This window comes from Hippocampus guttulatus, chromosome 12 (genome assembly GCF_054856545.1).
Source record: "Hippocampus guttulatus isolate MCC_2025c chromosome 12, RoL_Hgut_1.0, whole genome shotgun sequence".
Classification (NCBI taxonomy): domain Eukaryota; kingdom Metazoa; phylum Chordata; class Actinopteri; order Syngnathiformes; family Syngnathidae; genus Hippocampus; species Hippocampus guttulatus.
Genome location: NC_141272.1, coordinates 9,511,935 through 9,536,706, shown reverse-complemented (window position 1 = coordinate 9,536,706; position 24,772 = coordinate 9,511,935). Strand labels below are relative to the sequence as shown.

The following is a 24,772-nucleotide window of genomic DNA, read 5'->3' as shown; positions in this document are numbered from 1 at the left end:
GGGGGCTTTTTCTCTTTACTTTCTGAAAAACTCACCTTTTCCTTTTTTTGTACTTGGGCCAAAGCAATGCCCCACTATTGCTTTGGTGCCATCTGGTGGCATCCTAATGCCAAGCAACTGTGTTGAACTGTGGGGAGGAGCTTCAACTCGCCAGGCAATACTATTCCAGTGATTCCCTGCCAGGGTCCACCATCCACCATCCACTTTCCGAACCGCTTGATCCTCACTAGGGTCGCGGGGGGTGCTGGAGCCTATCCCAGCCATCTCCGGGCAGTGGGCGGGGGACACCCTGAATCGGTTGCCAGCCAATCGCAGGGTACACAGAGGCGAACAACCATCCACGCCCACACTCACACCTAGGGACAATTTAGAGCGTCCAATCAGCCTGCCATGCATGTTTTTGAAATGTGGGAGGAAACCGGAGCACCCGGAGAAAACCCACGCAGGCCCGGGGAGAACATGCAAACTCCACACAGGGAGGCCGGAGCTGGAATCGAACCCGGTACCTCTGCACTGTGAAGCCGACGTGCTAACCACTGGACTACCGGGCCGCCTCCCCCCAGCCAGGGTGTCGTAGGAAAATAATCAGTCACTTAATTTGTCCAAAAGTCCTGATTAATTTATCAATTACCCGTACATCTTCATCTATCTATGCCAGTAATGCACTGGTAGAATGATCGAATCTGCTTCCACAGAAGTTACAAAAGGGGAAATCCAGGACCAGAAAATTAAAAAGCAGTTTGGCTTTCGCCACAGGTGCTTCTACTCACTCGACAGGTAAACAAACTCCCTGGAAGCCAGTTGAGGAGGTGCACCGGTGGCTGAAGCCGAACTCCGGCATGGGATTTAAATTCCTGGACCTTGTTCTGACTAAAGCTGTTCATAAAACAGAATAAATCAATCAGCTTTCTGTTCAAGTTAAACAGGTATATAATTTGTGAGTAAATCGAGACGAGATCATCATTGTTTCACTTTTCATGATTTTTGTGACGTTCTTGTTTGGTGGTGTGCGGCGAGGTAAAATGGGACTTTCCTTGATTGCCAGCTGTTTTAAAACATTTCGGTTGATCTTTCAATACCTGCTGAATTTTGTTTTCTGTGACAATAGAAATGGATTGTATGTCGAAAACGAGAGGCACTTAAATTTTAAGTGCTCTGCTTTGTGAGTAGCCTGTGCCAACCACTTAATGAGGTGCAAGTGTCACTGTAAGACAATCAGGTGGTAGAGCTGGGCGGGTGTTGGTTAACACCGACGTTAGAAGGGATGATTTGCACAGAAGTTGACTTCAAACACGAGTGTGTTGGGAGAATTGAGGAAATCATGAACAGAAATGGTAAATATAAGTCAAGCAGCCTTCTTCAATTATAAGTTTTGACTTTGAGAATGTCTTGGACTAAAGTGCTTCACCACGTGAAGCCAGCTGAAATCAGTGGCCAGTAATGTCAGAGCAGATGAAGAAAGTGCAACACAAGCGAAACAAATGAAGACTAATGTGACTGTTTGTTCCTCCTTAATGTTTCATTTGTGATGTGGTTGCTGTGGCTCTTCTTTTGTGCTTTTCATCTTTACTCTGTCTGGAGGCTTGATGTCTGATTTACAGTATATAAACTAGGATGACTCGGTGACATGTCATGACGTTGCGCTTTCTTCCAGTCATCTATACTGGTTCTTTGTAGCAAAGAGCAGGTCGGAAAAAAAATCATCAGGCCAATTCTGTTGATGTTTGTGCCTCACAGCTGAAGTTGCGGGTTCAAATCTTTGCTCAGGCCTTCCTTGACAGAGTTTGCATGTTCTCCCTGTGCTGTGTGTGGGTACCCCGGGATTCTCCCACATTCCAAAAAACATGCATGCCTAATTTTCGTCATCATTTCATTCTATGTGCCTTTCTTGTTAAATGCAAACTCACAAAAGAATAGATCAGCGGATTGTTGCAGGATCATACACGTTAGCGAGTCCTGTTGCTTTTCGTGCCTGGTCAACTGTGTTGAGAGGAAGGCACCAGTTATCTCACTCGTGTGTGCGTGTGCGTGTGTGTGTGTGTGTGTGCGCGTGTGTCTGCGTGTGCGCGCGCGCGCGTTCAAGAGTGGAAGGCGCTCTCGCCTCCCGCGCTTCAGCTCAGTCTGCTCTGCATTCTCCGAACGGGCTGCAGTGGATGCAGTCGAGCTGACGGGACTACACGCGCAAGAAGAGACGCACACAAATAACTAATTAAGATGTAAAAGGAGGTTTGGAGTGTCGGTCATTGTGGAGTGAGGGGGTGGGGAAAGGCTAAATGTCTTTTTGGATGTGTCTTTTGTTGCACCTCAGTGGGATGCGGGATGCGCAGCGTGAGCAGTGCGCGTGTTCAAATGAGTCCAAGTGGTGATGTGATTTTACTGCGATGGTGAGCAAACACTCAACTCTTCATCTGCTTTCTACCGACTGCACCTCTTGGGGGATGATGCACACGGACTCTGAATATTTGGATTTTCACTTTTGAATGGGAATGAAGAACATGTGTACAACACTTGAGCTTATTTGATGTGCTCATCTCTCAAGGAAGGAACAATTGTCTTTTTGGGGGGGGGGGGGGGAGAAAATAAAAACGAGGAAAAAGGAGGCAGGTGAGATACTTTTTTTTTTTTTTGCACTGCAGCATGTTGATTTTAAAATTCAAGCAAATTCACTCCACTTTAGCTGCCGTTTTACGCCTTAAACATGAGTCATTCATCTCAGTCCTACTTGCTTCTCCCTAATTATCCATCCCTCTCACTCCCATCTATCGGTTCCCCCTTGTGAATCAATCTAATTTTCCTCCAGCTAGCTCAGCGGTTGCCAACGTAGGGCTCATGGGCCCATGAATGGCTCACAAGAGCATTTAATGTGGCTCATCTTTCAAGTCTGACATGCATTTCAATGTGGCGCTCAGCTAGGAATGGGAATTGAGACAAATTCAGCTATTCCGATTCCTTATCTCTTCTTTTATCGATTCTCATTGGGTGGCGGAATGAAATAATGAAGTCATTCTCAAACCTCCTAACCACCTAAAAAAAATCGTGCTTCAAGAACCAGCATAACTACTAGCATTAAAATAGAGAAGTGTAGTTGGCCTAAGTGTTCATCAAAATATTACAAGTCACTGTAATATTAACGCAGTGCCGAAATACAGCAAAATTGCACCAAAAAATGAAATCCAAAAGAACTCTACTTGGGTGATTCTTTCAAGTGCCACTAGAATGAGCCAGAGTACCACTAGTGGTGCGCGTACCATGCTGGTCAAGTGGTTGGGCTGTCTGAATCACAGTCTTGTGGTTCTGGGATCTGCATGATCGCTCCTCTGCTTGCATGGGTTTCCTCCATATTCTCTGGCTTCCTCCCACGTTCACATGCATGCAAGATTCATTGAAGACTCTAAAATGTCTGTAGCTATGAGTCAATTTCCATTTGGTGCCTTATGATTGACTGGTAATCAGTCTAGGCTGTACTCCGCTTCTCGCCCAGAGTCAGCTGGGATAAGCCCCGGCTCACCTGCAACCCTAATGAGGATAAGCGCCATTGAAAATGGATGGATAAATTTTCATGGAATCATTCAAAATAATCTCAAAATGGATAGCTTGGATGGATTCCCCAGCCCTGTTTTTAAAGCAACAATATGTGACTTTTAAGGCAAAACAAACCTGTATGTGATGTGAATGCTTTCACATGGGGTGTGCAATGCTCATGTTGCCCTCTCTAGATATTGGCTGTTAGATGCATCGGGACAGAACGTATCTGTTTATCACACGATTTCTTAAAAAAAAAACAAAAGAAAAAAAACAGCAAAACGCCAATGCTGCCTAATTAGGACCCAAGGCAGTTGGATGACTAAACAACAAGAACATTGGAGGGATCATTTTACAGTCTTCTTAAAAAAAAAGGGGGGTCTTTAATGACTGAATAAAGTTCATTTTGCCTCTTACTTGTGTCTGTATTGGCTGAGATGCTTTTGAGGCAAGCTCGAGTACTTTGTGCGTTGATTCCAAAATGAGTAAATGCCGTGAGCATTCTGGCTGGGGCTCATCAGTCAGATAGTCATTCAACAGAATCAATTTGCAGCGTAGTAAGTTAATCTGTTGGCAGTTTAAGTTGAGGCAATGTGCCGCAGCCTCAGAGGATCTACTTCCATTCTGGCAATGAAAGGTTCGCTGCACATCTATGACAAAAGTGTCCCTTAAATAGTGTTCAAAATGATAGGAGTTTACCAGTGTTTCATTTACTGGATAATAAGCTATTCACAATCAATTTTTTTGAATGGGGGCGGAAAAAAAAGCTCGAAGTGATCACCATGACAACCCTCCTCGGTCCATTTCATTTTTTTCACTCGTTTTCTCCCAAATTGGGATCACGCCTTCGTGTTCTAATTTTGCACAGACTCATTTTCTTCTTCTATGGATGAGCTCAATGTTAGCCGAATAGTTACCTGAGTCATATTTCAGTATCGAAGAAAACAAAGGGAAAACACAATTTTCAGCAAGTTTGTCTGAATTGTGCATTGATTTGGTCACAATTAAGTTAAAAGTGACAAAGGCAATTATACCGTTAGGTTACGACACCCAGCGCGTGGAGGCACTTTTAATTGTTAGCGGAATTTAAGTTGACGTATTTCAGACGCCAGTGCGGTCAATTTGGTCAGAATGTGCGATGATTCTTCCGCACTCTGCGTGAACCCTTTGGCTTCATCATCATGAGGCTGTGATTGATTTATTTGAAGCGTGTGATGAGGAAGGGGGGCGGCTACCAAGGCAAATGCGCTGTGCTATATCGGGGCTGGTGACCATGTAATTAAAGCTGTGCATTTTTTTTTAAAATGTAAGATGCACACATGATGAGGAAAAATGTCAACACTATATTCAACGTGATGTACATTAAAGAGCACTTAAAGAGACAATTTTGCGAGACTTGGCATTGAATCATGTCATGATTGATTCTGTGACGTTGTGAAATTATTCTGAGCTCTTTCTTCATGGTAGAATGAGGATATATTGTTGCTTCGATCACACGTGGAACACCTGTTTTCTAATATGCGTATTAAGTCAAAGTATTATTCCATCATTTGGCTGATTAACTTTTAGAATTGGATGGCGGACTCCTTCGAATGCTCTTGCGGGCAAGACTTCAATATGTCACATTATGTAAATGTTTGTGTTTGATTATGAGGTCATTAAGCTCTTGCCTGATCATATTTTGCATGTACTTTACAAGGTCAGCAATTTGTTTGGTACATTTATCAGCAGTGGCCACATGCATTGATGATCAATATTCATGTAGCGTCACCACATGGACTGTGCTCTTTTAAGGAACGTTTTGCTGATATTTCAATTTGCTCTCTTATTTTCGTGTCGGAACACTTATGGCTGCTGCCCACGGTTTCTTGTCGAGTGCTTCAAATTATTCTCCCATGCTACTTTTTCTTCAGCTTTTTCCATTTGCACTCAGTCAGCGATGGAGGAAACACATACAGAGAATTTAAATGTTTGGCACAACTCTGCACTAAATGTTGAGCCCCCCCCCCCTTCAATTTAACCCTTTCGTGCACCCTGTAACCTGATAACATGAGAAGCTGTCCACTCTATATAGTAACCGCTGTCCCTGAATGGGTTAAACACGAAGAACAGTAAAGAGGCACAAATCAAGGCTTATTGACTGGGGCCTCGTCTCATTATGCCGCCATTCAATGCCTTTGCGAATCTAAAAGAGAGGAGAATAAGATGGATCAGACACCTGAGTAGACTTATGATGGGAATTTTCCCTTGAGGGCTTTGTTCCCCCAGTTAACTCATCAAATTCTACTTAGCGATCACCGGGAGCTTTTTGTATATTAGCCCATAACATGGTTGCCGTTTTTATTCAATAGTCCTATGTTTATTCCTTTTATTTTGTCTCACTTTGTGTGAATGTTACTTTCCGCTGAACATGAATTTCCCCTGGTGATCAATTATCACGATCTTATCTTTGTTTGGTATGATCAAGGGGCACCATGGTGGACTAGTGATGAACACATCTGGCGCACAGTGATGAGTTTCGAGGTTCCGCTCTCAGTTCTGTTGTGCGTAGAGTTTATATTAACCTTGGTTTCTAAATGTAACAAAAGATCAACATGTTAGAATTCAGGTCAACATGTCAGAAATCAGTGGCCTTTTATTTTGAAATGGTACATCAGATCCGTATGAGGCTAGTCTGGTTGAATACCTGGGGTGCTCTAGTGTCCCACAGACCTGGTCTGAATGAGGGATAACTAAAATTCATTTTTTAAAATGTTTTATTTCGGTCAACATGTCAGAATTCAGGTCCAAATGTCAGATTTCAGAGGCATTTTATTTTGAAATGGGACATCAGATCTGAGCGAGGGTACTCTGATTGGATACTTGGGATGCTCTAGTGTCCTTTAGAGCTGGTCTGGTTGAGGGATAACTAAAATTCATTATTCAAAGTTTTTTTTTTTTTTTTTTTAATGGGCAAAAAAGTCAACATGTCAGAATTCAGGTCCGAATGTCAGATTTCAGAGGCATTTTATTTTGAAATGGAACATCAGATCTGAATGCCGGTACTGTGGTTGGATACTCGGGGTGGCCTATTGTGTCGGAAACCTTGTTTGGTTGCAGGATAACTAAGATTCATTTTTAAATTATTTTTTAAAATATCAGGTGAAATTGATGCAATTGACTATTTTCTATCTCAACTTGAGAACGCTTCTTGGCGCTTTACTGAGAGTTTTTATTCTCTCTGAGTGAACTTATCATTGTTCGACAGCCAAGAAATGACTTTATAACGTTTTTTAAAATCCAAACCACTGACGTGCATGCATTAGTTGTGGTGCTTTTATTTTGAAGGTGGCCTACCGTAATGCACAGTACCTGTATTGTCAATCGCAGGGGCGGCTCACTTGACTTCAATTTTGCGAGTGGAGGCTGGCTTGACCGCAGCGTTTGACTGGGGAGCCATTTAATCTGGACGCCAGGTGAATTGCCACACCGCAGCCTCCACATCACACTAAAAGAATGAATTCACTGTCATCACAGTAAAATAGCCGATTCACGGCAGGCCAAGAATTCCTCGCTCCGGCGATTGACCAAGCAGAGTTCACGGCAAAATAATGCAATCAAGAAAGTTGCCGGTCACGTTAAAATAAATCCAAAATGATAAGCGGTTCAGAAAATGGATGGATGGACGGATATATGATTGGAAGAACTGCCGTTCGACATTGTGTGGCGAGGGATCCTGGACGTTAAAGTTGATTTGCTGCGTTTCCGTGAGTGCATAAACAGGTAAGGCGTTTGGACAACGTGGGGTGCAGATAGAGCACAATTAAAGTGCCCTCCATTTACAATTTGCTATTGTGATTAAATTGCGTGTTTCATTGTTTGGAATATGGCGTGTTTTTCGGTAAAAGTACAAATAAAAGGTAAATGAACAGCGATCGCAGTCGTTGGCACCCTACACCCTGTTGTAACGAGGCGACGGTAAAAGTGTCAACATTTGAATACCCCTTAACTCCACCGAGTACCGATACCTCTCGAACTTTTGAGTCATAAGATTTAATTTAACACAATAAAAAATGTGAACAACGTTCTTTCTATCTGATGCAGATGATGATTCGCCAATGTGTCAGGTTGCCGCTGGATAGTTCCAATATATTTTTTGCATCAAGTGATCTTGGTTGTCTGTTGTAGCTATTTGTTTTATTTATTTTATTTTTATTTAATATATTTATGCCTTATGCAATTTTATGTAATTTTTAGCTGTGTGTGTTCAATGCACGACATGGTTGCACTGTGGTTGAGAGAGGAAAGTAATTTCATCTGTGCTGTATGTTACACATAGAGTACAGTATATTCGACAATAAAATGCGGATTTGACTTGAAGAATGGTGGTTGGTATCGGCAACCTTCACGAGTATTGATACACGCCACAAGCGTATCGTCCCGATTCAGATACTTTCCTCGCCCATCCCTACTTCCCGAGAATCACAGCTCTAAATCTTTTTTTTTGGGGGGGGGGGGGGGGGTCTATTGACTGGCAACCAACTTAGGGTGTACTCTATCTTTCTCCCAAAATTAGTTTTGATTGACCTCAGCTCATCCATGATCCTAATCAAGACAAGTTCTGTTGAAATTGGATGGAAATATTCAAGACCATGGGAAACTTTTCCTTGCAGGCCCCAACAGGGTCCAGCAGGTGGTGCTACTGTGCTCCTTGCCAAGGATGAAGGCCGATGCATGTTGGTTTAAAAATAACTTTAAAAAAATTATATTTTAAAATTAGCATTATAAGTTCTCACGAGGAGATTTTTAGGTAGAAGTTCTACAAAAAATACCTCCATTCCAGATTTACATGAAAGTTTGTGGATACAGTATGTAGCTAAGCCCCAGTTTTCACTGTAGTTTCCCTAATTTTATTATTCAACTGTATGTGTGATTGATGTATGCACATTTAATAGCTAACAGCACCTTGTGAACTTTGCGTAGCAACAAATGGCTAAAAAAATGTGACATAACCAGCACAACAAGCAAATATTTCAGTCCATCATTGCTGTATATTGTTTGTTTGTTTGTTTGTTTATTGAACATAAAACATATATACAGTAATAATTTGACAGAAAATAAGGTAGATAAAAAAAGTAAAAAGAAAGAAATCAATCTTCATTCAACACAGTTATTATGTTCAAGGGAGTAGGAAGAAGTAAAAAACTTATCTAGTCCTACCCCGTTATGTGATTGTATCTAATAAATCATTTTTATATCAATCAGAAAAGTAAGAAGAAAGAAGTCTCCATTAAGGCTCATACTTTACCCTTAACCGTGATATTTTTACAACTTTTGGTTTGTATCGGGATTATATACTTCCACACCCTGACACTCTTGTGTCAATTTTCTCTTAAATTCATAATGGATATTTATATACCTTTCTCTATTTATCAACTTAGTTCTGATTTATCATTATATTTAATGTTTTGAATTTATCATTTTAACTCTGATTGATGTAGGTTGTTTGTACTATTTTTTTGAATTTGTTTTTTAACTCAGCAAGCGATTTACTCATTTTCAGGTCCGTTTCGAGATTATTCCACAGATTAACACCTTTGATAGATACACTTCTTTGCTTGATGTTTGTTCTTGTTTTGAGTTTTTTGAATAAGTTGGTACCTCTTAAATCATAGCTGCTTTCTCGAATTTCGAAAAACTTCTGAATGTTTTGGCAGAGCAGGTTATTGTGTGCTTTGTACATTAATTGGGCGATTTTAAAGTCAACCAGAGAACTACTGGTAATATAAAGTCTTGCAAGAGATCACACAGGTTTGTTGTTGGTGTACAGTATGTGCAATTTATTGATGAAAATGAGAAAAAGAAACAAATTTAAGAGAACACATTTCATATTAAAACAACACACATCTTGAGCCCTACAGTGGTTGGTAGCGTACATGAATCAAATGACGACCACACACACGTTCTCAGGTGTCGTATTAGATGATGCTTGTAAAGATTTATGGCATTTATGGCACAACTGCTAGTACATTATCCAATTTCACTTGCAGTAAATTCAATTTCGGTGTCCCCCTGAGTGGAGTCTTACGATACTTATGATACTGCTTGTCCCCATGTGGCTGTTTTTACTTGTGTGCTTGCTTATGGTATTTTGCCAAAGAAACTGCAGGTGGTAGGACTGTTACAGTCGCCGTAGGTTCAGTAGGTTACAAAGAAATGTTATTGGCGATGGGAGAAAATATCTCCCTCGTTATCTATTCAGATAATCATGTCTGAGCTATATTTACTAAATATGACTGATGAATAAAAGGTCAAGGTAATGTGGCAAATAAGATGGCTGATGAGAGATTTGTGATTCTCATCGAAGCTTAATTGGATGTGTGTGCGCGTTGGGTCGCTAAGTTGGACCATGATTCAGCAGCTCCATCAAGCCAATGCTTTGTGAGTACCGGTAAGTGAAACATTGTCAGCACAAGATGGGGTGCAACATTTGGAAACAATTGTTCAAAACTAGCTCCTAGGTCAAACGTCATAAAATATTGATCAACTTCTTTCTTTATTAACCATTCAACATTACTAGTTTTATGTTTTCACGTTCTTAAAAGTCATCCAATATGTTAACCACTGTTACTATGATGAAGGAAAAACAACAAAACATTCAATTATAGTTGGACAAACATTTTTTTTGGCATGGCTACGGTGGCTCCCATGCTTTTGTCACTTAACCCCAGATTAGTGCCGTTGTTGTGGTAGATGCTACGTGCTAAACTAGTGAGCCATACCTTAACTCAAGTCTGAGTTAGTATTCATTGGTCTCAATATCTGAAAAAACAAAACAAAACAAGAAACATGCAAACACTGGAAGAGCGTGCAAACTCAAAATTCAAGCCCTGAACTTTTTGTCTGTGAGGCAGACGTGTGAACAGTAAACGGAGAACTATGTTATTCTGGCACGCGACTCCTATAGTCAGCTTTATTATTTCTAAGACTGATGTGTTTTGTGTTCTCCCCATTCCACTCCCGTCGTTAGAAAGGATATTTTCCAGGGTAACCCGAACCAAGTTCCACACTTAAGTCCCCACGCCATTGTGTTTGGTGACCCTAAAAGAGTTGTTTGGTACACTTGGCAACTTTTGCTGCAGCTGCTGCAAAAAATGGCTGCTGTTCTAAAGTAAATCAAGCCATAGTGGTTCATATAAGCCTAGCCTTGGAGGGTTTGTGTGACATTTACTTTGTGAGGTCTCTACTGACTGGCTTCAGGTTAATTAGCACCACACACACTCTGCATTCAACCAAGCAACTGAAGTCTTTGAGCGCGACAAACAGCTCTGTTGCATCTGTCCTGCTATATCCAATCAACCTGTGCTGCTGTTTGTTAAATATGCTTCGTTTGTCTCTGTGTTCATGGCCGTGACACATTGTTGTCTGTTCGTTCATCTATCGTGTATTGATCAAGTGGCACTGCTGCATACAGACCTGTATGGAGCTTTGCATGCCTCTCCACTCAATAATCGAGCCGCGAGTAAGCAGACCAATATATTTTCACCCAGTGTTTTTCAAACTTTTTTGAGCCAAGGCACACTTCTTTCATTGGAAAAATCTCGCGGAACACCACTAGCTGAAAATATGAAAAAAAAAACCAAAAACGCCCATTTGAAGAATTAATGTGTTATATTGTTACTATAACCGTTTTTAGCATTGAAGAAGGACATTATAACAGCTTGAATTGGAATCAAATGAACACAAAGAAAAACGTATTTTCTCATTTTTCATATTTATTGTTTCACCGTCGTCCTGCATTCATGCATCACAAATTCGCTTGTCTCTCGTCTAAACATCGCGCAATTGGCTAGCTGTTGCTGCTCCCTAGCGGTATGAGAGGGTACTACACGATTACTTTCTGTGCGATAGACCACACAGGCATACAAATTGGATATTTTCCGGCGGCACACCTGACAATGTCTTGCGGGACAGGGGTTGAAAAACACTGTTTTAACCTCCTCGAGGACAGTCAGTTTGCGCTTATAATTGTTCAACATGTAAGTGCTCAATATATAATCGGAGCTTCACTGAAGGCACGTGTAAAGGTGAGGAATGAACCAGAGGCAGGCCGGCATGGAATAACCACAGCCAGATTAAAACAAACAAACAAACAAAACAAAAACATTTGGATGACTTGAAGAGGATGCCAGCCTGTTAACCCGGCCCCAAGAAAAGGCTATGCATGCAGCTAATACTTATCATGTCTAGTGTGCTAATGCAAGTGGAGTCATCCAGTCCAAGGTTATGCCAACAATGAGACTCGCCTGATAAAACCCGGCATCCTAATGATACTCAGGTATGCCTCTTCATTTCCCGTTCATACACAGTATGAATGACAGTGAGTCAGAAATCATTCAAGGTTGAATATTCGGTACTTGCTTTTAGGGCAGCTGAAGATGCAAAGTAGAAAAAAAGCCAACTGTACCTGCATATATTGCACATATCATACCTGAAGGAAGTTCTTTTATCTCCTTTCAAAAGTGAGCTTTAAAGGCGAGGCAGGCAATCTTAGACGTTGCTTATGATTCACAATCGCAAATCCGTAGATGTGTACGGTCAGCACCAAGTTTTGCCAAACCACAGACTCCGTGACATGATTCCTAATTAGCAAGTGACCTGAAGCTCGTGTTGTGGAGAAGCAACTGATTGTTGAGCTGAGTCTAAGGTGCCCCCGCAAGTAGTCCACCGCAATAGAAATGGGAGAAGAGGTTTCAAATGTAATATAGTTTTGAGATAACTGTGAACATAGATTCTTTGTCTTTAATAAGCACTCCCTTAAAAGGGGGTTTTAATGGCCAATAGATGTTTCCTAAGTAATGCTTTTATATTAGACAGGGCTTTGGCCTGAGCATAAAAAGAGCGCGAATCAATGAGATTTTCAGTGAACACAAGATTGGTTCCTCCCAAAATGTGTAGTTGAATGTTTGAGAAAACAAATCCCGATTACAGTGGTGCCATGAGGTACAAATGATTTGACTTGATAGGTCAAGAAACTCAACTCACAAAAAAACATTCTTCAAATAAAGAGGCTTCAAGCTGTTTATTGGCACTCACACTTGAAGTTTACAATCGAACTACAAAAAAACAAAGTATATTTAAAACAACCACATGGCTTTGTCTCATTCTTAATTTGAGCAAACGATGAAAAACACCATAAATCGCTGACAAGTAGCATCCATGACGCAGTCTTAAAACCAATCGAGCAACAGATATTTGAACAGAGATGGTGGGGCAACATATACTCACAAAATAACCTCCTCATAGAATCTTTGCAAGAAATTACGAATAATTCTACAGTTTACCTCTTCAGTTGTGAAACATGTTTCTGTATTACCGTAGACTGCCCAAAGGTGGCATCATTGTCCACTGACCACGTTGTGGTTTATTGGTCTGAACTCTCCATTCATTTCGTGGAATGTCTTTGCTTCCCCTGCTCACTGGAATTTCAAATGTGACTGCCTACAGCAGTGGTGTCCAAACTATGGCCCGGGGCCCACGTGCGGCCAGCACACCGTTTTTTAACGGCCTGCGGCATATCGTAAAAACATCTGACATGGCCTGAAAAGTTATTTAGAACAGCTAAAATAGTGATATAATTTCTGCTGTGAATAAAGATAACAAAATGTTTGGGCATCCCTGGCCCACAGCATGAGCTCTCCACAAGCCTGTTAGACTAAGCGACTCTTCATTCATCAGTAAAGAGAGTGATGACAGGTAGGGAAAGAGATCGCGGTGTGGTCTTTTTTTTTCTCTTTTTTTTTAGTGGTGGTGGGGGGGGGGAGTTTGACAAGTCTGTTTAATATTTTGCATTACTGTTGCACAATATCACCGGGATTGGTTTGCAGCCCTGCTTTTGAAAACCCCATGTCGACTTTACCCGTGCTTCCTTTGAGACATTTCTTTGTCATGACAGAATAGTTGTGTGTGTGTGTGTGTGCGCACAGAATTTCCTCGGGAGGCTCTCATCTAACTGTCTAAGATGATCCATATCCACTGTGCTCCTTGTCAGCTGTTGAGACAGTGATAAATGACATGAATACTTTTTGCAAGGCAGGCTGCCATAGATAGAGCACCTGCATGGTTGCTGACCTACCCGTGGCCAAGAATAAGTAGTTAGATGGACGGTGTAAATATAGTGGCTGCATTATTCTGCGTCATGGGGCACTCATGGCAGTGACACATCTGTAAGTGCGCATCTTTGACGAGGACAATTACAAAGGAACAATCCTGATGTCAATGCAAAAAAAAAAAACATTTTAAAAAGGCTGCATTTTGACTTGATGCAGTAGGCTGATATGAAACAAATACTGGCTCTGCCGCCTGAGACACATTCAAAGGACATATAAAGGACCACACAGAAGCCAGAAAAAGAAAACAAATATATACTGTCGCATCTTGATAATTAAAATATTGTAGGTTTATTATTTCCCAGAGTTCAATTCAAAAAGTGCAATTGAGTATTCCGCAGATTAAACACGGTAAAATACACAAAGTCAATTCCTATCGTTGAAAATAACTTTTCATTGTTTCTGAGAACTCCTGCATCGCTGCAGTTCCGCTCCTGTGATTTGCATTTTTTTTTCGTGGATTTATTTTCATTTTTCTCCTAATATTTTTTTTCATGTCATTTTTCCTCATGCCCCCAGGGAAAATGATATATTTTGGGGTTTTAAATTCCCCATGCATTTCAATAGGTGCCAATTATACGTGGATTTATTTTTCGCAATTCACATTCCCCATTACTATCCCCCGTTTCTATCCCCTAATGTATTTCAATTTTTTGAGATAGTGAGCGATAAACTATAATCAACAAAGTTCCAAAAAAATAGAATGATGCAATATTTCACTGTGTCGTCAATCTATTGAATATATGAGTTTCACCGAGTCTCTAAATTGAGTTTTCCACAATGTTATAATTTATTGAGATGAACCTGTACACTTGTTCTCATAAGTCTTCATACCCTGACAGAGCTTGTAAAACATAGCTTTTTGGGGGGGGGGGGGTGGAATAAATAAAATATCGCTGTTTACTGATAAGGAACCATCTCATTATTTCATGTTTTGTTTAAGGACAGTGCTCTTCTGAAATGGCGTATTGTCTAATCTGAATCCCATTCAAAATAAACTACGAGTAAATGATCACTCATGTTTTCTGTAACGAATGGTACACAAATACTGCACAACTACACCATAACTGTCCAATATACTATGAGGTAGTGATTAGCACGGCTAGCTGGATTTCCTCAGTATTCCTTGGGTAATTTGCCTTCCTTCCACATCCCAAAAACCTGCGTTATTTTTACTGAGGGCTCAAAGGGTTCTTTGTAAGTGCCTTGCGATGAACTGGCAACAATCCTTTTGCCCTGCGATAGGCTCCATTTCATTCGTAACCTTAATGAGGGCAAGCATGGTAAAAAAATGGATGGATACACACCACCTAACACAGGGGTGGGCAATTATTTTCCCGGGGGGGCCAAATGAGAAGCAGAAAATATTGTGGAGGGCCGGGCCAAAAGTTAGAAATAGAAATAGAAAATAAAGACGATAGCACAATGTCTTTGTATGCCAGTAATAATGTAACATTCTCCTCCACCATCACACTCAGCACCGGTTCTCCTCAAGGATGTGTACTGAGCCCCCTGTTGTTCACGCTCTACACATTTGACTGCTCTCCGACTCTTATTAGCGGTCCAATTTGCGGAAAGTTTTTAACATGATAACAATCAAACCATTCTAGGAAATGTTCATTTACTCGAGCCACAAGCAATTCACTCTGAGCATGCAAAAAAAGAATCGGACTGAGTAAGAATCTCTTCGTTATTTTTCAAAGTCTCGTAGATTTGAGTCTTTCCGACACCAGGCGTCTCCTGAATGTTTCGTACTTTGTTACCCGCTTCGTTTAATCAGATACATATCACTTTCCCTTCCATGGTCATTACTCTCTCCCTCTTTCTTCGTCTTCCCCTCCCTCCCTGTGCTCTGCAACTTGAAGTAACTGCGCCACCTGGTGTTGAAATACCTGTCATTACAAGTCCAAACGAAATGAATGCAATCAAACCTTAATTGTGCACCAATCTTCGGCGGGCCGGATTAAAGAGACCAACGGGCCGGATCCGGCCCGCGGGCCATACTTTGCCCACCCCTGATCTAACAATATGTGACATGAATGAATGTGTACCAATGCGATTTTTGTAAGGACCTGGATGAAGGTGCAGACACAGTAAGTAAATGAGATATAATTTATATAGCAGTATTAAAAAAAAAAAAAGAATATATATATATATATATATATACTGTATATCGGTACATCAGCAAAATTGAGACAAATAGGTTGAAACAGACAAACATATAGACATGTATGCAAATATCACACCGAGAAAAATCAACTAGTAAAAAAATTATACAACCAGAACATGCAAACAAAAGCGATTGAAAGGTTATTGAATTAATTTTTAAGAATTTAAAAACAGTCCAAGAATTCGACAAATGTAACTGATTGTGGATGTTGCCAATTCATTTACGATGGCATCAATTGAACAGTCCACGAACGGGAATCACAATGGTACTGCCCGTCTGTTTATCGTCTTCCATGAACCAGGAAGTAACTGCTAACTAACAAACAGATGGACAAGAAAAGATGCTCTTTTTTTTTCAGTTCTCTTCAGATGCGACCTTATCACGTTCGTCAGTCATGTTTTTTTGTTGGCGTCAGACTCAAATATTTTGACCTCGTCAGTGGGCTCCTTCCTCCTTCACATCTGTCTTGAATGTTGCACTGATACTGTTGCCTGAAGTTGGCACACCTTTTCGAACAGCGGTCAAACAGGCGTTCACGCACATTGGCGGGATTTCCAACGAGGGCGTGCCAAACCGACTCATCAAGATGGCGGAGATGTGTAATTTCCCTTTGCGCTTTGTTGACACAGATAAATAATCTCCTTGCCGCAGTGTTGGACTCATTATTATGGTACAAGGGAGGTTAGCTTTTCACAACGGCAAATCAATAACACATTAACGCAATAAAGGATTTGCAAGTGGGCAGGACCCAGTTCGCTCTTTGTGAGGGAGGGGGATAATCGGCTATGATTAACGTCTAATTTCACAGATGGCTTGAAATGCCACCAATTTGCTTTGACAACGCAGTGCGACTTGCATGACATTGGTCTGCAGCTGCAGTTATTCCGTTGGAGATGAGCGTAGGTCAGTGAGCACGGAATAACTTCCTATAGATGTTTCTGACTGCTTGGTACTTGCTGCCATAGCAGCCAGTCTTTACCCTCTATTTTGTCATTGCGGTGATGAGCCATTAAATCGAATGGAAGAGTCAATCAATACTGGGAAACAGAGCGTTCTTTCATGGTGGCTACCATACAGTCAGTTGTCATAAGATACAAAGTACGTACATGGCATATGATAGACATTAGATTTATAGTCATTTTTTTCGCTGTAGGACATATTTGTGACATAGGTCAGATGGATGGATAATGCTCACTAGATGGACACCGAACAAAAGAGTAACCCCCATACTGTTAATTCCATACCGCTCAGAAAGTGTCAAAGGAAACTGAACATTTAGTAGCCGGTTAACACTACAATGCATATATGTATATATATCTATATCTCAAGTATGGAACATAATTGTATAAATAATTGCACATGTCAAGATGTAATTGTGAATAGAAACTAAGAAATTAAGTTGACACCCTTGGCCTATGCTTTCACTTTAGTTGTTTAATGTGTTTGTATTGTTGAGCAGAGACAAGCGTGTACACCATCAAGTGGTGGATTTTTAATGGCGTCAGGTTGGCATTGACAAGGTATTAACTGATCTGTGTGTTTAAGATAGTCGCATTGATGAATTTTAAGTCCGTATCAGATCGATGTTTGGAAGAGGCCTGATTTGGATCCAATTCCATGTTTTTGTTTCTCTTTACGCTGCCATGATGCATTCCCTAATTGTGCCAGTTGAGAGCCCCGCCCCCAAAAAATGTGAATTACGTCACTTGAACGATGCAGTGCAAATCCAGTTTCTTTTTCCATATATGTCTCATGCTACTCTAATTGGCCAGTGAGGGTCACAAGTCAATGCACACGTGCATTGACTTTGCCTTGATTGACATGCGGCAGTGCAGTCAGGAGCAGACAAATGGAGCGACACTATGCCTGGCCACTTTTTAATCATGTACCCCGGGCCCTGGCTGATAAGAGATGTAAGGGCGATTATGGTTCAAGGAGAACGTCCTTGCGTTCGGGGGGCCTTGGGATTATGTCGCTTCAACGGAGTTCTGACTCGAGCACATCAGTATTCAGACGGTGGCCTCCTCGAGGGGCGGGGGGGGGGGGGGTTACTGGAAAGATTGGGAAGGTAGAGAAGAGATTCACACGACTGGAAGAACTTGAATTGAACGGCCGAGGATTGTGTTTAATCTGTGAACTCATTCCATTATGATGAGTACAGCGGATGACGGTATATGTGTTAATAGCTTTTTAGATAAGATGAGATTGGCTGACCTCAAATCTGTTCCCCTTTCCGTTTCTCCGCGTGAATAGAATAGCGACAATGTTTCTGTGTAATAGGTGCAAGCAGACGCATCGAGAAGTCACCGTGCGGCCCTCTCTGATAGCTCCAAGTCAAATCATCAATAGATAGTGGTTAACATAGCGAAATCAAAAAGAAGCCAGAAATAGCACAGTCATGTTGAGATGTGCAGAAACGAACTAGCTTGGGAAGCATAGCCTTTGCTGGTTAAATTAACCCCTTTTTGTGCCTGAGGATACTGCAGCCGCAGACACGATTGTATGAGCGTTTTCACTGATTGGGTGGTGGATTTGCCGTGACTACGGTTTCGTCCCACATTCCTCCCAAATTTATTTTGGGTTCATTGAAGGCTCTTGGGCGGCCCGGTGGTCGATGTGTTAGCGTGTCAACCTGACAATGCAGAGATCGTGGGTTCGATTCCGGCTCCGGTTTTTCTGTGTGGAGTTTGCATGTTCTCCCCGGGCCTGCGTGGGTTTTCTCCGGCCGGGTACTCTGGTTTCCTCCCACGTTCCAAAAACATGCATGGCAGGCTGATAGAAGACTCTACATTGTCCTTAGGTGTGATTGTGAACGCGGATGGTTGTTCGTCTCTGTGTGCTTTGCGATTGGCTGGCAACTGGTTCAGGGTGTCCCCCACCTACTGCCCGAAGATGGCTGGGATAGGCTCCAGCACCCCCCCACAACCCTTGTGAGGGTAATAAAGCGGATCAGAAAATGGATGGATGGATGGAGTTAGGAGGTCATTCATATGAAAAAAATACTTTTAGGAGACTTAAGCCTCATGTGGGAAAGGGGGCACAAGCAACTTGTTGGGTGGGCACGGCGGCCCCTTACGGCCAGCCCCTGGTGACGGGTCTGCCCTCAAGGTTCATTCGCAGCAGAACGGCAAAATAGTTTTGTGTTGGTTGTGTCCTATTTTCCCACACTGAGCCACAGTGATAATTCACGAGAATATTATAAATCACCTTGAGGGAGAATATGCATCCAAACCTGCGTAAATCTCTTCTTTGCCGCTGCCCTTTCTGCCCTACCTGTCGTGATTGGTGCTGCTTGAAATTTTGTTCGCGTCTGTGACATGCCCAAATGTGAAGAGAGATGAAACAGTTCACAACTAATTGCTTTAATGATCACAGTATGTGACCTGCAAGGGGAAAAGAGTGCTTGGTGCTCAGAAAATGTTTTTTAGTCCACAAGCATATGTTCTGCACATGCCCTATCCCCCCCCGGGACACCCACACACACCTCCTCTGAGATACTTCGTCATTATAGAACCATCTTTCCTGACCTTTCCCAGAAAGACATTCATAAATGCATGAGCAATTTTTCTCAATAGCCCCCATTAAGCCATCAGTGTTATATTAAGAAATAGTCCTCCAAAATAAGTTTGGCTGAGAATATTTGCCAGCTCAGTTGCCAATAGGATTTTAATTATGTCTTGAAAATCATGCGGAGCCGTTTTGCGATGGATGGATGGATGAAACTTGCTGTACTTGTGTAAATTTTAGGTCAATTGGAACAAGGGTTTGGGAGCTACTGCCCACTGAAAGTTGACCTTATTTGGCAAGAAGGGGAGTGCCCACATTCCTGTGAAAAGTTGAGGACATAGTGAAAAGCTAAATGACCATTATTTTGATTCTTTACTATATTCTTTGTTTTTTACATTATGCACAACTCTCATTTATTGTACAATAATCTAACTGTAACATATCTGTTACATATTTTGATGCATTTTTGTGTTTTAGAAAACTTTTGTCATATTTTTTTTATTGGGAGGAGTGGGCTTGGAACGGATTAGGGCATTTATATGGAAAACACGTCTCGATTAACACGTTTTTCTAGTTTAGAAATTTCTTCCAGAATCAATTAATTTCGTAAATTGAGGTACCACTGTATTTTTACTTGAGTGCACCACAATTTATTGCACTCACTAGTCACAATGGTGATTTTATACATTGAGCTCTAATTAGACCCGGAGATATGTGCCACTGAGAGAAACATTTCGGTAGCTGAGAGCAAGGACTCATTCAGCCAGGCCTATGGGAGAATAAAGAACGTCTGTCCTACATCTTAACTTGCAATTTGTTGCAAGTATTATCAGCGGTGTTCCATCAGGTCTTTAGTGGTGTCACAATCGCTGCGAGTTTTCTTACAGGTTTTCACAGAATTCCTGTTCCGTGTATTATCATCCCAATTAACCCAATGAGTTGATTGGGGCGAGGAAGGTCTCTCAAGTTGATGAGTTTGTTGCAGCCAATTATTGGGCTCTCCTTCCTGCACCGGCTTTATCGGCTCATGGCTGGAGATTGCCATCAGCGGATGTGGAGCCTAACTGAGTTAGCTATCGATTAGAGGAACTCTGCAAGAAGTCGAGAGGAATCCACTGCAGGTGAAGATTATTGTAGCAAGTAACGAAATGGTTTTCTCACAGCTCCGAGACAAATTATACTGTTTGTGTTTTGGTTGTCAGTTGAACGGTTTGATACCTCAAAAATGTGATCTTTAAAAGGTGTGCCAGAAAAGTTCTAGGACTGGCATCACAAACGATATATTTTAAATCCGGACTATACCTATCTTCTCTGCAATGCCTTAATGTACCCTGGAATAATTCGCCTGGGATCCTCGGCGCCTTCTGCCATCTTGATGTGGTCCACGTCCTCACGATGGGCTTCATGACCCTCATGAGATTGGAAAAGAGAGGGTCACACAGAGCCATGTCAGGTCAGTAGGGATGTTGCTCTTGTAGTCCAGGAACTGTCAGATGCTCAGGACATTGTGAGCAGGTGGCTACAAGCGCTACTCCCAGTTTATTGTCACTTTGGTATACAATCATGGTGACTTCCATGCAGAAAGTGTGGATTTAATTCCCATTCAGTTCTGGTTAAAATGCAAGCTTGGATGGGTGTCTGTCTCTTTATGTGCCCAGTGATTGGCGACCAGTCAGGGGTGTTGTCTACCTTGTACTCAAAGTCAGCCAGGGTAACTTCCCAAACCCTGTCACCCTGATCAAGTGAAAAAACGATTTAAAATAAAAGAATGTATTTTTAACTTGCGTGAACCGCCATTTATTCCTTTTTATTGTATTTTGAATTGAAACTGATGAAATGCGGGTCCTTGGCAAAGAACTGATCTGAGAATTTGAAGCACCCACTAAATGTTGGCAAGCGCTCTTACAGAAAGTAGCAGTGTTAGCAGACATGAGGGTGGGGAGTTGGGACCGATGAATTGATTTGTCAAAACGTTTGTGTGTTTCTAGATTTATTATGCAGCTTCCTTGTTTTCCATTTTACTTGCACTTAATCTTATTAATTTGTTGGTTCCATTCCATTTGTAAACAAATGTTGCACGTTTGTATTATAGTGGGACGCTCTAAAAGTGGGACCCTTCCAAGTTTTTGGGGAAAAATAAGCCTCAAAAGTAAAAACAAATCTAGAAGTTGAACAGCCATATCAAAATACTTTTGCTCATTGTATATAAGAAGGATTTAACAGAAGTATTGTCCATCTTGTACAGTGGTTCTTAACCTAGTTTCGATCGAACCCCAGGGGTAAGCGCTTTGTTACAGCTGCCGCTGTTGTGAAAGTGCTATATAAATCTGCATGTATTGTATTGTATTGTAAGACACACACGACTCAACATGTTAATTAGTTATGACACGCCCGCTTGGCCATCACTGGCTGCAGATGATCACATGACATTGCTTGTCCAATCACTGCTGTGGGAAATGTAGTTCGCTTACTAGTCAACGTGTAACTGTCATAATCGTATGTCGTACAATTAAAAAAATAAAAATAAAGTATACTTACCTCTTGAAATTGTATTTACTTTTTTCTGTTTTTAATAAATGCGTTTTTTTTAAATACCTTGAATTTGTAAAAAAAAAATATATACAGTACATTTTTCACTCATGGAGTGTTCGGTGAATGCGCATATTAACTGGTTGGGTTCGGTACCTCTAAAAAAGTTAAGAACCACTGATCTATAGTTTCACCAAGATTGACATTGCAATTGATGATCGCAAATGTTTGTCCAGGATCCTCATTGTACTCTGACGGTCTACGAGTGAGGTCATAGCCCACCATCCTTGTGTGTGATTGCTCCACTGGCCCTCAGGGAGACACGGTGTGTTCTATACAGAGGGCATTCGGCCAAGTTGTGTTAAAGCAGGGGATGCGTTTAATGAAGGAAAAATGCATTATAGGTCAGGTGCAGTGGAAGGTTGCTCTCTGGAGGCACCAGTGCACACATACTTTACCCGGAGTTGTTGAGGAATTACACCTCGGTGTTCCCAAACTCAACAAACGTGCACTAAACCTCATACAGGCGCATGATCCGCTGCAATAAAAGCGATGCACAGAATGGTGAAAATGAGCAAACAAGGTTATGGTGTGTGACGTCTGATTAATTACCCAGAACGATGGTTGCTTTTTATTCTTCTTTTGAGGCACACCTAGCCTTGTTTTTTTTTACATTTTTTTTTTTTTGTCTGACTTGATTAAGGGATCGCACTGTCCGTTGGAGTGGCTCAAGCGTGAGCACTTGCACTTGTTCTCTTTATGAGCTGTGATATGACTTGTGTAAATTGTGTCCTTTTCTTCACAGTTGTGCTAGTGCGACAGTAATTACTTTGTACTTGTCCATTGAGTCGGGTGGTGTGAGGTCATCAATTCGGTAATGCTATTTGGTAACACGACAGACTCAAATTAGAAACGACAGACTCAAATTAGAAACCAACCCAGGCATGTTAAAATGCATAATGTCGGGGCAGAACATCACCATACACAGAACTGGTTGACCCAGCAGTGTGAAGAATATTTTGTGATGTGGCACAAGAAGGCAGCCATTACATTTTTGTTTTTCCGCTTGATTGTTTTATATGCTGTGGCCTTGAAGTGTTTTTCACACAAATATTTACTAGGATTATCACATTCCAAAATTACGAAAGGCACTCAGTCATCGTCAAGGCGCACCGCATTTTTCGTCCACACTTTAGTTTGTCCTTGAATGTGTTTGTGATGTCTTCCGAATAAGAGGTAACTATGTGAAGCCATTTCAGAGATGAATCAAGCCCGCCTGATTACATCAACCCAATGCTTCAACCTCTTCTCCACAGTGTTTTTGTTTTTCTTTGTTTGTTTTTTTGTTACAACTAGGTTAGGCTGTACTGAAGCTCCGCAAGTAGGCGGACAATGTGACTCGTGCTGTAGATCAAACAGCTGAACTGCTGTTTAGGGACAGGGTCCTGTCCGCCAGACTGGACTCCATTTTTCTCCATTTAGCCCCGCCATCTCACACCTGTAATAGGGTGGCAGTGCACATGAATGCTCACAGCAGGTCGTACCGCTCTGTCGTTAATGACACAAGTTAACACGTTGGCACCGCTTTACGGTGGGCGTGACGGCACTACCATTCAAGAGACTTGGCATTTCTGTTCAGACACGATGACAATTAGTCTCCTTCATCTGCCATCATGCTTTGAGAGTAGATGATTGGAAGGCTGCTCTTAAGTTGATTACTCCACCTTTTATTTTTGACATTTGATGTAAAAAGAAAAACCTTGAAAACGTGATATTTCATGTTGTTATGGTCTCCCTGTGCTTGAGCAGGCTTTCTCTGGGTACTCTGCTTTCCTCTCTATATTCGAAAAGCACAATGAGGTCAATCAAAGATGAAGTTTGTGTATATTACCATGTGATTGATGAGTGACCAGTTTGCAGTGTAACCTGGCTAGGATAGCCTCCAGCTTAGGTGTGACTGTGATCCTAATGTGGACAGGTATGATGGAAAACGGAAGGATGCATGGATTTACAAACAAAGAGAACACATTTTGATTTGGGGCTCAAAACCGCTCAACCCCTGGTCATCATGGTACGATAAAACTGTCCTCGAACTGGCACACTCCGCAGTAGGAGGTGGCAGCAGCCTAAGCCATGTCCAATTATACACTTCTGGTGATGATTGCTTCTCATTTAGTGATCATATTAATTGATTCCTGAGCTGCTCAGCACAACAGATGCTGTACAGACTCGGTGTAGTTGTTGCGCTGCTCTTAGTGATGAGAATCAACAGTAAAACAGAACTGAGTCCGTCTTGCCCACATGCCACTGTGAGTTCAAAGAATAGTGAATCATGCCTCTGGGTGCGTGAGCAATGCTCTTTTCTTTTGCTTGGACAGCACAGATCGGTCGTAAAATCAGGTCAGTAAATGAAGCAAACACAGATTTTCTGTTTAAATGCCTGGAAAGATTGTGGTTCAGGTTGACCTCATGCCAGGTTTGAACTCTGGCTGGTGGGAGCGTAATGTAAAAGTAGCATGTTTTTGAATTGTCGGAAGAAGCAGGAGTACAGTACATGGGGGGGGGGGGGGGGGCAACCCACGCAAGCACGGAAAGAAAATACAATCTCCACACAGCAAGGCCAAAGCTGGTGTTCGGAGTTGGACCCCGAACCCTAGTCAGTTCCTCACTGCGGTTTGTCTTCACTTGCCAACGGAGTGCTCCTCCTCTTTGACCCGCCCGTGTTTTCTTCACCGCGTGCTTCAAAACAAATGACTGTTTAAAACATTCCTTCCTACCGCTATCCTGTCATGTTTTTGGCTGTCGTGCTCTGTATTTACTTTTTGTGATGAGCACAAGCCCGTAAAAGTCACTGAGAAATTACATGTCCTCTATCCCATTCTTCCCTTAAAACGGA

General features: G+C 41.7%; 1 protein-coding gene across 4 annotated transcripts in view; it reads left to right on the top strand.

Moving 5' to 3' along the window:
* Positions 1-2,583: 2,583 nt before the first annotated feature.
* grik4 (glutamate receptor, ionotropic, kainate 4) overlaps positions 2,584-24,772 on the top strand; it is a 249,915-nt gene continuing 227,726 nt past the window's right edge. For all 4 annotated transcript variants that reach the window (XM_086125398.1, XM_086125396.1, XM_086125397.1 and 1 more), the window contains exon 1: positions 2,584-2,604. The gene's annotated coding sequence lies outside the window, so the exon portion shown is untranslated. The remainder of the gene's footprint in view (positions 2,605-24,772) is intronic.